This window comes from Lepisosteus oculatus, chromosome 5 (genome assembly GCF_040954835.1).
Source record: "Lepisosteus oculatus isolate fLepOcu1 chromosome 5, fLepOcu1.hap2, whole genome shotgun sequence".
NCBI lineage: Eukaryota > Metazoa > Chordata > Actinopteri > Semionotiformes > Lepisosteidae > Lepisosteus > Lepisosteus oculatus.
Genome location: NC_090700.1, coordinates 50,708,044 through 50,723,250, shown reverse-complemented (window position 1 = coordinate 50,723,250; position 15,207 = coordinate 50,708,044). Strand labels below are relative to the sequence as shown.

The following is a 15,207-nucleotide window of genomic DNA, read 5'->3' as shown; positions in this document are numbered from 1 at the left end:
TAAGATCTGCCATCTGTATCCAGGCAGACTGTTACATGTTTTCATATGCACAATTTAATGAATTAATAAATGTATTTCGTGTATTTGAACCTGTGTGTGTGTATTGCTCATTTTTCTGACGATTGATTCCCTAATTGCCATAAAGAACCGCCTCGCAATTTACTGTTACAATTAATAAATTGTCCAAGTAAATTTACAGAACTCCTACAGTGTTTAAAAGTCAACAGAATTGACTTAAAAAGCTGATAAAGGTTGTTATTCTCTAAAAATGAGAAAACATAACCATTGTCACAATTATGCAAAGTATTTTTCTTATTAAAGGATAATGTTGATTTAATCATCTATAAAGATCAGATTAACGTAATCCACATTACTGTTATTTATTCAACATAACTAAAACTATACAGTATGTCAAGAAATAAATGTTCAGGACTTAAAAAGAACATATTATTTTGTATATACATGTAGGTAATGAGAACAATTAAAATATGAATCTTCCTCTTTAAAATAATTAATTATGACTGCCCGGGTGTTTTTTTATGTCTTTGAGCAATTGTTTTTTTTTTTTACATTTTTATTTGACTTATGTCATGTACGTACTCTTATGACTGCACATATCCTTCTAACGGGCTCACTCAGGCTAGATGGTCCAAATGGCTTCCTCTTGCTTGTATTTCATTCCAGCTCCGATTTCAAGTCATTCATTTAAAATGTAAAGTAATAATTTGCTTAATTTTAAAACATGTATTCTATTTGCATGATAGTAGCAGCTGCAGTTTGTTCAGAAAAACAGAACAAGATGAAAGTTGTTTTATAATTCTGTTGCACTTTCTTACATTTGACATGTGTATAGTATATGATATAACATACAGTACCACAATGATATATTATGATTTGATATGCTACTACAGATACTTGAGACCTTAAGCTGAAATTTGGATGACCTGACAAAAGTGACTTGAATACAACTCTGCTGTATGTAACAACATTCCCATATGACAAGTACAGGAGTGACGAAGCATCAGATTTCCTGCTATGACATACAGTATGAGTTGATGTTATGACACAAATTGTTGAATACATCTATATATAACATCCATGTAACTTAAGAAAAGTTACAAATTACAGAGAGCCTTTTGGCCTACCTCGCCCCATATGAGAGTTAGTGAATTAATTGATAAAGAAGGATCTCATCCAGCCATTTCTTGACAGAAGCTAGGCTATTGGCTTAAACTAAGTGGCTGGGTAGATCCATTTGACCATACTCTTTTGCCTAAAGAAGCACCTTCTGTTCTTGGTTTTAAATGTCATTCCACAATTTCCGCTTGCGCTCTTCTGTGTATGTTCAAAAGTGTTTAAAAGGCAACAGAATTACCTTTGTCACTGTCTTTAACGATTTTGAATATTTGTATTAGTCCCCTTGTAGTTTTTGCTGTTTTGTTTAAAACGTCCAGCTCCATTAGCCTGTGAGTATAAAACATTCCCTTAAGCCCTGGCATGTAACTGGAAGCTCTTCTCCAGAGCAGCAATATCTGTTTTATTTTTGGGTATCCAAAACTGTACGCAATATGCTAAATGAGGTCTTACTAGTGCATTGTACGATTTGAATTTATAGCATTAAAAAAAAAAGTATTCCTGAGGAATAGCTTCAAATATCTCCTTAAACTACCATATGTTTAGAACACTTGTTGGTTCAGGAACAATTTCTTATTTTTATCCAGAGTGACTAACATTATTATCTCTTTGAACAGTAGGCCATTGTACTGAAGCAATGGTAATTATTTTGCCAAGGTTACAACAGTAGCTCTCCACCTGGGATTGGTGCCTACTGTACAGTATAACCTTCCACTTACAGTATAAAAAAATGAGCATAATTGTTTCTTCTTAAGACAAATCTTAAAAAGTATCACTTAATTTCTACAAATATTAGATTTACAAATTAAATTTTAAAAGCATTAAGTACAACTACAGAGATTATCTTTTTTGCAGTTCATTCCTGTAACCTTTTAAGAAAGTCATCATTATTTTATTTATATAATTCTTTCTGCATTTTTTGTACTTTTTCCACTCATTCTTATTGTTAACTATGCCTCTAGTGAAAAACAGTGCATCTAAAGCATATATTTTACATTTCCAACCATTACTGGAATTGCTACAATACATTCACCATCAAAAATTAAGAGAGCTGCAGTTTAGCTGATTGGTTCATATCCTCTTGCAGCTCCCTTGGGGTACATAGCTTCTGTAATGGAATGAAATGGTAAGCACATTATGTAGGAAGCTATTTTTTAAAGCACAGATTATGATAACTGTTGCTCTTTTTGCATTTCATCTATTTGCATTGCCTTATCATACTCAAGCAGAGGTTTCATATAAAATTTGCTGTATATAAAATCATACTGTTCATAAGACCAGTATATAATAAAAGAATCTAGTAATCATGAGAGCATGCAAAAGAGTGATCAAGCTGGTCAAGAATGCAAAATGAATTTTTGCAAATAAATTCAAACAAATTCAAATAGGTTTGACTGCAAATGAAATGATGACCATCATTTACAAAGCAGCACAGGTCTGAAGCCTCCACCTAATCTGAATTCAATATGAACTGAAGTTATCTCCTCTCTTTATATACTGTATCTGTGGTAAACTTAAAGTGCAAAGGGCTCACAGCAATCCATTTCTGCAAAGCCCAATGAAGAACAAACTTAAAACAAAAAACACATTTATACTGTAATTCGTTTAACTTATTTCTAGAAACATAAGAAATGCAGTACAATTACGTGAAGGCATTCCATTAACATGCAACCTTGACATAATGGGAATTACTAAAACCTGCGGTTAACACCCTGCATCTGTTTACTGCGATGTCATCTTCGAGCTGTTTTCACACTGCAGAAGTTGGTATTGAATTTCTTCTGCAGCTTCTACAGTATTTGCTAATCATGGAAGGTTAGTATCATTTACAAGCCTGAGTAATTTGCTAACTCTACCAGAATCTAGACTGGAGGAGGACTGTTTAAAAATATATTTAGATTGTATCCTTACCTACAGTACCTTACCTACTGTAGCTGTCATTTCTAAGTCCATGTTGACTATCGAATACAAGTATTCAAATTTTCTTTTTCCTGTTGGGTCAGTAATCCAGCCCAATCAGCACATACAAACTGCCCTTGAAGGATCTTCACCATTATACTAAGAGCTAGTATCTGCATCAGCTTATTCTGTACACTTTTGTATTGCTTTAACACTTTTGACCATCACTGTAGTCACACAGTCACAGATTGCACTGCTGCAACTGTTTTGTTTATGGTTAATAATATTGTTCGGTTAAGTTTTCACCCCCTTACTGTCAAGAATAAGTGGCTTCAACTTAAAATAAATACTTTTTTTTTTTACCACTGAGTGATTGTTCCATTTAGGAAACCAAGCAGAAAAAAATTCCCACTTACCCTATATGAACAGCAATGAAGGGGGTTTCTAAGGTCATTTTTTATTTTTTCTTCACAATTTAGAGACAGCCCTCAGGCATGCATGCAAATGTGCTACTGCCTTTTGCATCAACAACTTACTGCAAAGGCCCAGGGCCCTTAGACAATTACTCTTTCAAGTTTTGTTTTGCTTAAAGATATTGAGATTTATTAGAAGAGATTAAGTGCTTATAATCATAATATTTCTAGTCTAAATGTGCTTTAGGACAGTCTACGTTTTAATAATTAACATTTTAAACGTAATGGGAAATATATTGGTATGCTGTTTGATTTTAGCAGTACCACCATGTTGAGTCAAAAAAAATTCAAAAATGTTTGTTAGAATTGTTTACAAACTGTAACACTAAACTAGGCCAAAATTTGTTTGCTCTCTCGTGTTCTTCCTTGATGGCATTTTTATAAATACAATTTGAGTACAGATGTAAAATTAGAATTCCATCTGGATCTGACTTTTGGCTCCATAGTTGCTGAGATTTTGTTTTTTACACACAGAAGCACAGAGCTGTTTCTAAATGGAAAGATGCATAAATCAGATTGATTTCATTAAGAAATGGAAGTGTTACGGCATGGGTAGAAATTTATTGATCTTGCCCAACCATTCAGGTACATTTAAAGCAAGTGATGGGTCAATTTTTTAAATGTATGAGGTACTGTACAGCTCTATTGTACCTTATGCAATGCTCAATGTGGCACACACTGCATTTTATACATCTTACCAATAGTACTAAATTGACAAAATAAAATAGTTGGGGTTGCAAACAATTTTGTAGAAAATCTTACAATGTCAAACTGGACAATTTTTTTTTATTTCTGAATTAATTTAAAAATACATACGGCTTACAACCCTGACACTCACAGGTTTTCACCTGGTGCTCCAGTTCCTTCACATCTCAGAGATATGCAGGGTAGGTTTAATTGGCTTCTGTAGCCATCCCTTTGGTTCAATCTCATGTGGGAAATGGTTTGTGTGCCTCTCTGGTAATAACTCTGGTAATGTGACTATAAGGATATAAGAACTATCAGTACTGTTTTCTTCATTATGTTTATTCAGCTCAATGTTGGCATGACTTTTGAGATGTAATTTCTTAATGCATTCTGACATCTGGAGTTACTGTGAATGTCCACATCTAATAAAACCAGTGTTTTTTGAATGAGTGGTTTTCTTTACTAAGTATAGGGTAACTAAAGTGAAAATAGCTTTTTAGTCTTTTCAACCCATCTAAAAATTAAAATGAAATGAAAATGTGTTTACAAGAAAGACAACTGTGAAATGACCTACATAGACCACTTTCATACGATGCTCACTGTGTAAAAGCAGCCTGTAATACATAGCGTATATGGATTGATCAACTGAAATGACAAATATGTTCCTCTAATGTTACACAAAAACACCATAATGTTAACTTGTCTACCTTAGATTTGTCTAATGGACTGTATTTTTAAAATACTGTCATACTAAGGTTAGACTTTTTTCCAAACTGTCACATTAATTTACAAATATGTAAATAATGCATTATTGTCACTAGTTATTTTTGTGAAATATGAAAATAAAATTAACAAACCTACATTGTTTTAAATAATTGCTACTAAAACTGACATGACAGCAAATGCATATACAGTACTGTAGATACAGATATGTTTGCACACACACACAAAAAAATAAAATGGCATTTTTACTTCCACAACATAAAAACATTATGTCAGGATGATTAACTATTATTATCATTTGCATGAAATTATGGCAAATTGCTTTCAATTTACTTTCATTTAGCATTCCTTCTTTGATTTAATTAATAAACAAGTATTACAGAGAGCAGATTGAAATCCACAACTATTTAAATTGTCATATATTTTAAAAAAGCAATGCAAAAAGTGTTGAAAACAAATCAAGTACACTGGATGGAAAACAAATTATAAAATAAAAATAACCAAGTGCTTCAGTTCTATTTTAAAGTCAAGTTGGAAAATCTACTTTGTGTTTAGACAGAATTTCAAATTTGTGAGCAATTATAAAGTCCATTATAGACTTTTGGGACAATTATTGTCTTCCTTCATTTCATTCAAGTCACTTAATCAACACAATAATTATTTGGTGATGAATGTTATCAAAATGGTAACATGGACTAGACTGAAAGAAATGTTGATTAGCCATGTTACAGTGCATATTTTTATTTGCTTTCTATAGTATTGTGGCCTTTCTTTATATAATTTGTAATAATAAATAGAATATTATTTGAATGAAAGACAATGTTTCTTGTTAGACTTTGAGAAAACACTTCCATGTTGCTTCCACTCCCAGATCTTTCAATACTGGGTTTTCAGAAACCTCTACAGTGATAGCACACACACATTTTTTAGAATTCCATGCACCTTTTTCTAACTTTTTTCTAATTTTGTCTAATACAGGGTCACAGAAGACCCAGAGCCTATCCCTGCAAACCACAGGTGCAAGAAAGGATACATTTGTTTCCCCTTTGATTGGCACCCCATTGTGTGACCTTTCAGTTACATTAACATCACTCTTTCCCAGGCAGCGGACTCAAAACATGAGGTTCAGTTTTCTTATTTCAGTACATTCAATTTACATTCCAAATGACAACCTGAGTACAAATAGTAACGCAATCACATAATAATGTGACTGTTATGAGAGAGGAATTTCTGAGTAAGGAATTTCCAAAAAATAAATTACATTGTAAAACAAAAATGTTTCTAAATTGCAATTCATTGTAGAAGATTTGTCTTTATCTATGTAGAGTTAAATTCAGATCAGTATTATTAATCTTGATTTAATAAAGATTCTGATTCAAGCTATCCATTGACTGGCAGAAGGCCAGGAGGAAAACAATTATTCATGCAGGTCTTCTCATACTGCATAATGCAACAACATTGAAAGGAATCATCCAAAATGCTGGACAAAGTTTATATGCTTTTACCAAAGTCAATGAATGCTCCTTATTTGATATGAATGAAAAAAAAAATGTTATTTTTGCTATTACACATACAGGGATATACACTAATGTAAAAAGTATAAGAATAAAATGAAAATTCCTGGGTCAAAATAAAATTATCCCAAAGTGTAAGAAAGCTTGGCATATTAATAGTAACTGATTGGTCTACTGGACTATTATTCACTATTTTCTTAGATGTACATTTACAGTATGGTTCTACTGATGTGTACTGTACATGGAAGTGAAAAAAGAAACTCCCTCTTAGTGCATGGAAGGTTAGATTCTATGCACCTTCAGTACTACATTTTGGAGGATTACATACAACATTAAGTGTCTAAATGTGTCAACTATAGATTTATTGAATTTGTTATGCCATTTAGAACTAAGAGAGATGGAAAAAACATGTTCCACAAGTTAAAGGTTTCCCCTAAAAAGAGAAGCTATATGCAAAACAACCTATCTATTGAGGAAATAAACATTACAGAAAAACAAGTACTATATATAGTGAAATAACAAATTTTCTTGACCTTATCACAAGATCTTGAATGCTGAATGAATATTCACTTAATTGAGTTAAAAGTAATTGTGGGAGGATGTGATGTTTTACTTTATTTGTGTGAAATGAAGTGGAACACAGACCCTTTGCTACCATTTTAAAATATGTTTATAGCAAGCAGAAAACAATACTTTGTACTTCATTTTGCTGGGGGCTAAAAGAAGAGAATATTTAGATTTATTGTCCAATAAATTATTGCTCATTGCTGTAGACGACACTAACATCTGTAGAAAGTGGTGTGAATGCACCAAAGCATATTTCAAATGAAAGCACCTCAGTATGCTTTGATATCCCCAAGGTCGCGTTTCATGTGTTTAAGGAGTAATGAGTTTAGTTCATTCTGATGCTATGCATACTGACCTCAAACAGGAAATAGAAGGAATCTATCATAAAAAGACTAGGTGTGAAAGCATTACTTCTTAACATTTTCACTGTTATTTATAATTATGTATAATACAATAATATATTTGTGAAAGTGATAACACTATTTTTTTAATTTCTGAATTAATTTTCATAATACTAAATACTGTATACAAAGTTGTGACTGATAGTAGAAGGTTATACTGTATATACTGTGTAATGCCAAGACATTATCTTTGCATGCAAAAACATTTAGAATTTTATGTTTTGGAGGTTGGTTTAAGTATTGGTCATATTACATGTCTGAACTGCAAAGTGGGTATACCAAGGCACCACAGGTTGAGCCACATATTTCAAACTATTCAGATATTTCAGAGCATTCATTTGACCACGTGCTTACAGGACTGTGTGTCAAAGACTTTTAATATTGAAACAACTTGGTCAGCTTGTAAAGTTGTCCTTGAGATTCACATTTACCTAATTGATGAGAACATTGTGATAATCAGTTTGCGACCTGCAGTCTGTTTAAAGGGGAAATTTGCTTAGTCCTTATTATTGACATGTAGGTAGTGCCAGAGCAAACAAGGTTAGCAAATGGCAATTTTGAACTGAGGGTTGTAATAAATAATTGGTGATGGCAATTGGACATCAAGCCATTAATTAACTAGTAGATGCTTTTTCTTTAAAACTTTCACTGATGTTAAATCATTTTTCTTGAAGTAAGCAAAATGATAGTGAAAGGGCTTAAAACTCTTCTGAGTTTTAAAGCTTAACTTTTCATTGGCACTAACAGTTTTTTCTTGTGCCATACCTACACTGTAGACAGATGAAGCGCTTCTCTACCGGTATCAGTCTATCAGATTTTTTCACGCACTGATTCTTCCATTAAGAAAAGTTGCTTGTCTAAGTAAGCTCTGCATTGGTCCCTGGAGAATAATCACATGTATCAGATTTTGTGTGTATGTACTGTATGTAGGAATCCTATACAGTACATGGTTATTTGCTCTCCCAATAGTCATTTTAATTTTATCTGGGTAATAAACATATGCATTTTCAATGAATGTAACAGAATTCTTTCATCTTTATTTAAAAGGAACGCGCAACACAAAAAAATCGTTTAGCTACTCAAACATTTTTCATGACAAATGCAAGAAAATAAATAATAAAAATATTATTATTTTTATATAATAATAAAAATACTACTCAGATATCACATTAAATTTCACTATTATAATTTTAATAGTTGGGATTGTAATAGTTGTAGATTAGTTTTTGATGTAACATTTTAAATAAGAGACTTAATTAAAGTGTTAAGTGTTTGCTCACAGCACACATAGGTACAATAGGCTTCAATAAATGTGTCATTAAATATAAAGACAAAATAAAAAACAGCAACATGCTTAATGTAGCTGAAAACAGAAATATAAATATTGTCCACAGAGCTATGTTAGTGGTGTGTTTGAAGATATTTAGATGAAGAGCTGTGTATAAATTCACTTGTGTTTTTATGTTTCGTGTCCACATTATTTTTCTTGAATATCTCCACGGTTTAGGGCGGTTAGGCCCATCAGCTTATTCTTCAGTTTTGAACTATCTAAGTATCTCTATTGTATTTTGTGTTATCCTATCCATGCCTTTAAGATTCAAACATGTTTATACAGTAAAGCTCTGTAATGATCAGTGCAAAATAAGAAGCGCCTGTAGGAGGGATGTAGGAGGTATGATAATTGGTTGAAGAGTTATGCATAACTGTTCCCTTTCTAGAGAGGATGAGCATTCTTAACTGTTCAAGTCTGTTTCACGTTATTACTCTAACAATATATTACATTATAAGCCCCTCCTGCCACTCACTGAAACAACACAAAGGAGCATGCAGCTGGCTGGCAATATCATAACATTGAAATTATTACCTTATCTCCCTATTCAAGCACTACTCAAAGTGATGTGGAATGATATGGGCTCTGGCCTTGCTTCTTCCTTCATATAACAGAGACCATATCTGCAGTCAATAATATCTTTACGTTTGTGCAAAAGTTTATAAACAAGTTCTCTAACCATAACTCATTTTTGTATTCCAATAAATCCGAGGTTTGGAGCACTTTCACCAGTGGCAAAGAATCTTAACCAGGAGATTATGGAAATGTTCTTTTCGTTTTGGTTCTTTCAGAAAACGTTATTTTTCACGGCATCCCCTGTTGCTGTAAAGAATTTCTATGGCATAACAACATCTAACTACCTCTGAATAAATCTACTAATGCACAGTTTTCAGATCAAATGAAAAGGAATTGCTGGTCCTTATCTCTAGGAAGGCTCCACAGTGAATGTATGTTATGGTAAAGAACATGCAATATTTATAAATAGTATAATTTCAGCAATTGTAATTATTGCTCACTTTCTCAAACCCTTGATGTAAATTATATAATGTTGACTAGTTTTTTTTTAATATTGCATGCCTGATCTGTCAGTTTTCTATTTTCACTCACTCCTTACTGCACCACATTCAGCCTTTCACTGTGTTTGAGCCATTTTTTTATACTCACTCCTTTTATGTGACATAAATGAGCTACTAAGCTGATGTGCTCTGATTTCTGCATCTGTTTGGAGAGCTACATGCATTACCAGCTGTCCATCTTTAATCAATGAGGCCAGTGCAATCTCCGCCTAGCCCTTTATCTACATTTCTATTCAGAAATCAGTTTCTGTTTGGATATTTCATGAAAGAATATTTATATATATTAATTCAAAATGAAATATTAAAACTTAGCAGTCAAGTAATATTTTGACTAAGGTTATTGTATGCATATGATTCTCTATATGCTATGAATGCTGATGCATTATTTTGCATTAAATAAATCATGTTCGATCATGGGTTATTGTAAAAGACAGATGGATGGAGGGATTTAGGAAATCACAACAAACCAAGAAAGATATCTACAGATAAAACTTGTAAACATTTATAAATGCATTAATACTGAAGTCTGTTTTGTCAAGCTGTGGTCAGCTTATTGAATTGAGATTTCTACAGGTCAAAGTTTGAGAATGATGGTTAATTAAATATATTAATATGAAAAATTCCTACCTAATGTGTTTTAAAGTGCAAGAAATCTACAAAATACTGTATACAGTACCTGACAGGAATTAATATTTCACTTCTCATTCTTCTTAATTGCTTTAGTATACATTTCTGTCAGATTTGATTGTCTCTTCCCTTCTTGATTAAAAAAATCAGATCTAGATTAAATATAAAAACTTTTAGTACTACTGTATGTCTGCTCAAAGTTGAGGACCATTATGTGTTGCTTTCCAGCTCAATTAAATACTCAGATTAATTTTATGGTTTAAGAATTTGCATTCAATAGAAAAACTGGTGACAGTTAACTAAAACTGTACTTTGTTACAGCCAGGCTAGTGAAATGAAAGATGGATTAATTAAAGATTCACACGTTCTCTGTTGAACATTTGCTTGCAACCTGAGCTCCAAACATTGCTTCCAGTAGTTTCTATCTGCATATGCACAAGTATTTGTGAATATTTGAGAATATTAACTGAGACATCCTTATAATGAAATCACCATATTTAAAAAAAAGTTTGATAAGTAAAAACCGCTTTTATTGCAAAGCACAAATTAACATTAATTACAATTGTACATTAGCCACCACCTATGATAGAATTTATATATATAGTATATAGTATTTTGAATTTCTTAAATTATTTTTCAGTGCTGCCCTATGAATCATGTAATTTGCAAGTAATAAGACACATTTTAATGAACATTTAATATAGAATTGTACATCAACTTAAAATTAATTAATGCAAGGCAAAATAACAGTATTTTCAATTCAAACATTTCATATAGGAAAATTACAATAGTTAGAGAGTAGAACGAATAAAAGAATGCACCTTTTTAGTCCTCCTCCAGAGTTACAGCTCTGTGAATAGGTCTTAATGAAACAAACTATAGTGTGAGGCACAAACCCAACTCATAAATGCAATATATCTAGGTCTGATCACTTTTGGGTTCATTGTAAGTACCACTAACATCTTAAAGAGTGTGTCAAATGATATTTTAGAACTAGTTAAGATGTGTATTTTATTACAGCACCAAGGCTGATTTCAATCAGTTAAATAAGATAGAATCTGGTCACCGCCATCCTTAACTGTAAACCTACTATTGTACAATCATTACTACATTGTTCTTTGCATTGAAGTTAAATAGGGAGGCAATTAATTCCCTGTGGGGAGAAGCAACTAAGAAATTGATATTCACTTGAAGGGTTACTGTGTTCAATAATGTTAAATAAAGGGGCAATTAATTCCCCACTGTGATAAAGACCCAAGAGATTGACTGGCTGTGCACTTAGATACAATCTTCTTTTTACATCATTAAAATTGACCTCATCACAGCTTTACACGAACAATATGATTTGAAAAACTTGTACCCCAGCTAGAAAACTAATCTGAAATGTTCACATGTTGACTTCAAACATAAAAAGTGGGAGTCATGTCTCAAAAGCACACATATGTACTGTATACTGTTTGTTAATAATCCATATCAACTGAGATCCTCAGATCAATTATCTCTGAACACTCATGCAAGTGTGACAGACGGAACAACCTCCTCCTTGGAAGTTTAAACGAGGAAAAAAAAAGTTTGTTCAAATATTCTCCCAAAAATCCTTGCATTGAATCCATTCTAAAAACAGCACTTGAAAGGTTACAGATATTATGTTTCTATTTTGAATGATGTGAACAAAAGCAGCAAGGCTTAAAAATTCATTCATGGATTACTTACAGCTGCAAAAGGTTCTTAGCACTCTTAGAAACATGTGCACTCTTGTAATACCATTTCTAATTTAAAGATTAGGCACATTTGATTTTCTTGGAACAGAGCTCACCTTACACTGACATTGTCTTTAGCTGGGAAAGCAAATAGGAGAGGCATTTTCATAGCTCTTCTCCCGAAATAAACTATTACAGCATTGCTGCATTGCCAGAGATGATGAAAAATTATCAATCAAAAATTACATCTCACTGAAATTGAACAAAAGGGGTTTTATTAAGTCAGCATTATCCTCTTTTAAAACTGATACAAATCAGTAAAAGACGAATGACTGAAATGGAAAAAAAACATATTTTAATGGCCCTATAAAATCTCATCAGAAGTGTCATCAGAGCTGCAAAAGATGAAAGTAATCACTCATTGACTTTTTGCAGAGATACTCAACTTCCCGTCATCATCCCTAAAGAAGTGTTGTTGGGCAGACCTTGCAAATTTTGTCAGGTGCCAACCACTCTATAAACATAAATTTGGCTATGGAATCCGCTCCAGTAATTTTCAAACACTTTACTGGTGGATCAAACATTTTTGAAGCAGTCTGTTATCACAGTGCGCATTGACAAATCCTGTGAGAGTTCATTTGTTTTTCCAATTTACTGCAACGATCAGCACTGATGATTTAAAATAAATTCCATTAAAAAGCATCTTTAAAAAAAGGACCTCAGAACATTTCCCACTGTGGTCTAAATTCAGTTAACCATAATGAAATGTATGTTAGGATAGGAGTCCTTAAAGAGAACTGTTTCATACAATACTGAGTAGTAAATTCTACACCAATACAGTATTACAATGCATTTTATATTTTAAGCAAGCACTTGAATTGTTCTCAAAGTTTGTTAAATGTTATTTTTTTCCTTGCATTGGTCAATATCACACATTAAGTTGCCTAAATGGGGCCTAGCTCTGAATCATGAAATACTGAGAATTTTTAATTAAATAATAACAATACAAACTTGGACATGTTAATTGTTAGAAGGCCTGTGCTAGTCCTTGACATTGACGCAAAATGACCTGAACAGCCATCTAGATGCAGAACTGCATTTAAAAATAGCCAGTTTGCCATACAATAAGCCAAACACTGAAGACAAACCCATTCTAATTTCTCAGGGGTGCCACCATGGGCAGTGCAGCAGCATGTGCCATAGCATCTGTGTGAATGCAGTACATACTATGGCAAAGACAAATATCAAAACAGATTCATCTTGCAAAACAGTTATTACATATACACATTCATTTAAAAAGCTAGTGTTTTTTTTATTTTAAGCACTTTCTCTTGAAAATACACAGCTGAAACCCAGAATTAAGCTGCCTAGTATTGAGAACCTCATTATTCTTAAGATCTAAGAGATGGTAGCACTGCACCAACTACTGAAACCAATTGTCAACCACTTTGGAGCCAAAGGTAATACCATGAAATTCATACTGTACTTGCCACCTTCCAGACAACTAGCTCTCATCTCTACTGAGCTTTAAAGACCAGTTGCAACCCACTACTGAAGCCCAACCACTAAGAATCAAGAATAAGTACAAGACTGTAACTGTTGTTCAGTTCAGAACTCAGATCACTGCTTTTCACACCAAACCTTAGTCTGCACTGTGTGTGCTGAGTTGCTAAAGTGCAATATTTTCAATCCACTATACCTCTCTGATCTATTATTTAAATTCCATAGTTTAAAGCCTACAGAGACACATATTGGGCATTTTAATCTCTCCTAATACCAATTTATTATAAACACTTGGCAGAAATGGGTTAATGCATGTATGGTTTAACTTATTCATTATTATTATTATTACCCATATCTAGCCAGTAAATGTACAAAATAAGACAGTAATTTGATTCTACCTTTATTATTTTTGTTCCATGTTATTGTTATTCTTCTTTGAAACAGAAAATGCAATAAATATTGATGTTTGGTAGAAGAAAGGCAGGATGGCAGTCTGCAGTATTTTCCCTAATCAATCTGCTTAGGCTTTTTCATTTTTTTCCCCCTCTGAAGATGTGAATGTGCCAACAGCCATTCAGGCAATTTCTCTGCCTGCTCTCTCTTCATTATGCCTCCAGCTACTGTGCTTCCCAGCTGGTGGTTAAAAAATGCTGCCTTCAGTGCATCCAGTACATCGTGATTGCTGACAAGTGATGGAAAAGTCAGAGCTTTAAATCCCAAAGTGCACTTTGTTAAGAAACCATGGATTCAGTTAAATAAAATAATTAAAATGCATGGAAATATATTTTTTAAAAAACATTCATCATAGAACAGCATTTCTTTCCATTCAATTCAGTGCTATCTGAAGATTTTTTTAACCTGAACTTTCTTTTAATGCAATGACACTGGGACTTTAAAAGAGTTGTTTGTGTACTCCCACCCCACCCCCAACACACAGATACAAGACCGCAAGTAAACATTTCTAGAGCATTCTGGCAAAAGTCTCTATCACACCAGTGTGTGTGTGTGATACAGCATCCTCAGAACCTTTAGGGTGTTTATGTTAATTGGGACATTGAAAGCAAAAGCACACCATCACTCACCTGTCTCAAATGCAACTTGGATTGCATTAGATAGGTCAGAGTAAACATCAAATGTTAGAAGTTTTCTCTGGAAAACAGAGTAGCAATCCTTGTAGTCATCATGTTCCTGCTTTATCAGCAAGAGCAGGTAAAGCTTGAAAGGTTCAGAGTGTCTAATAACCTGAATGTCAATTATAGAAAATTACAAGTACTGCATATACTGTACTCCCCACGCACCGGCGAAGCAGCACCAATACAGTTCACCTACAGCACCAGTGCCCTAAAAGGGTTAACTGAAGAATGAAAGAGGTGCTGTAATTAATTAGTGGATCAATATCAGGTAGCAACACAGGGAGTGCTTTCCTTCATGCCCTAACAATCTAGGTATTCACACTGAATACAAACACATATACTGCATTCTGGCTCAGTAAGCTCTCTTTCTCTTTTCCCCACATCCCAGTATAACAAACATTGTCTCCTCTCTAAATTTCAGCTCTCATACCCTCCCTTTT

General features: G+C 33.2%; 1 protein-coding gene across 5 annotated transcripts in view; it reads right to left on the bottom strand.

The window, feature by feature from the left end:
* lingo1a (leucine rich repeat and Ig domain containing 1a) overlaps window positions 1-15,207 on the bottom strand; it is a 489,573-nt gene that overhangs the window by 125,346 nt on the left and 349,020 nt on the right. The window lies entirely within an intron of this gene.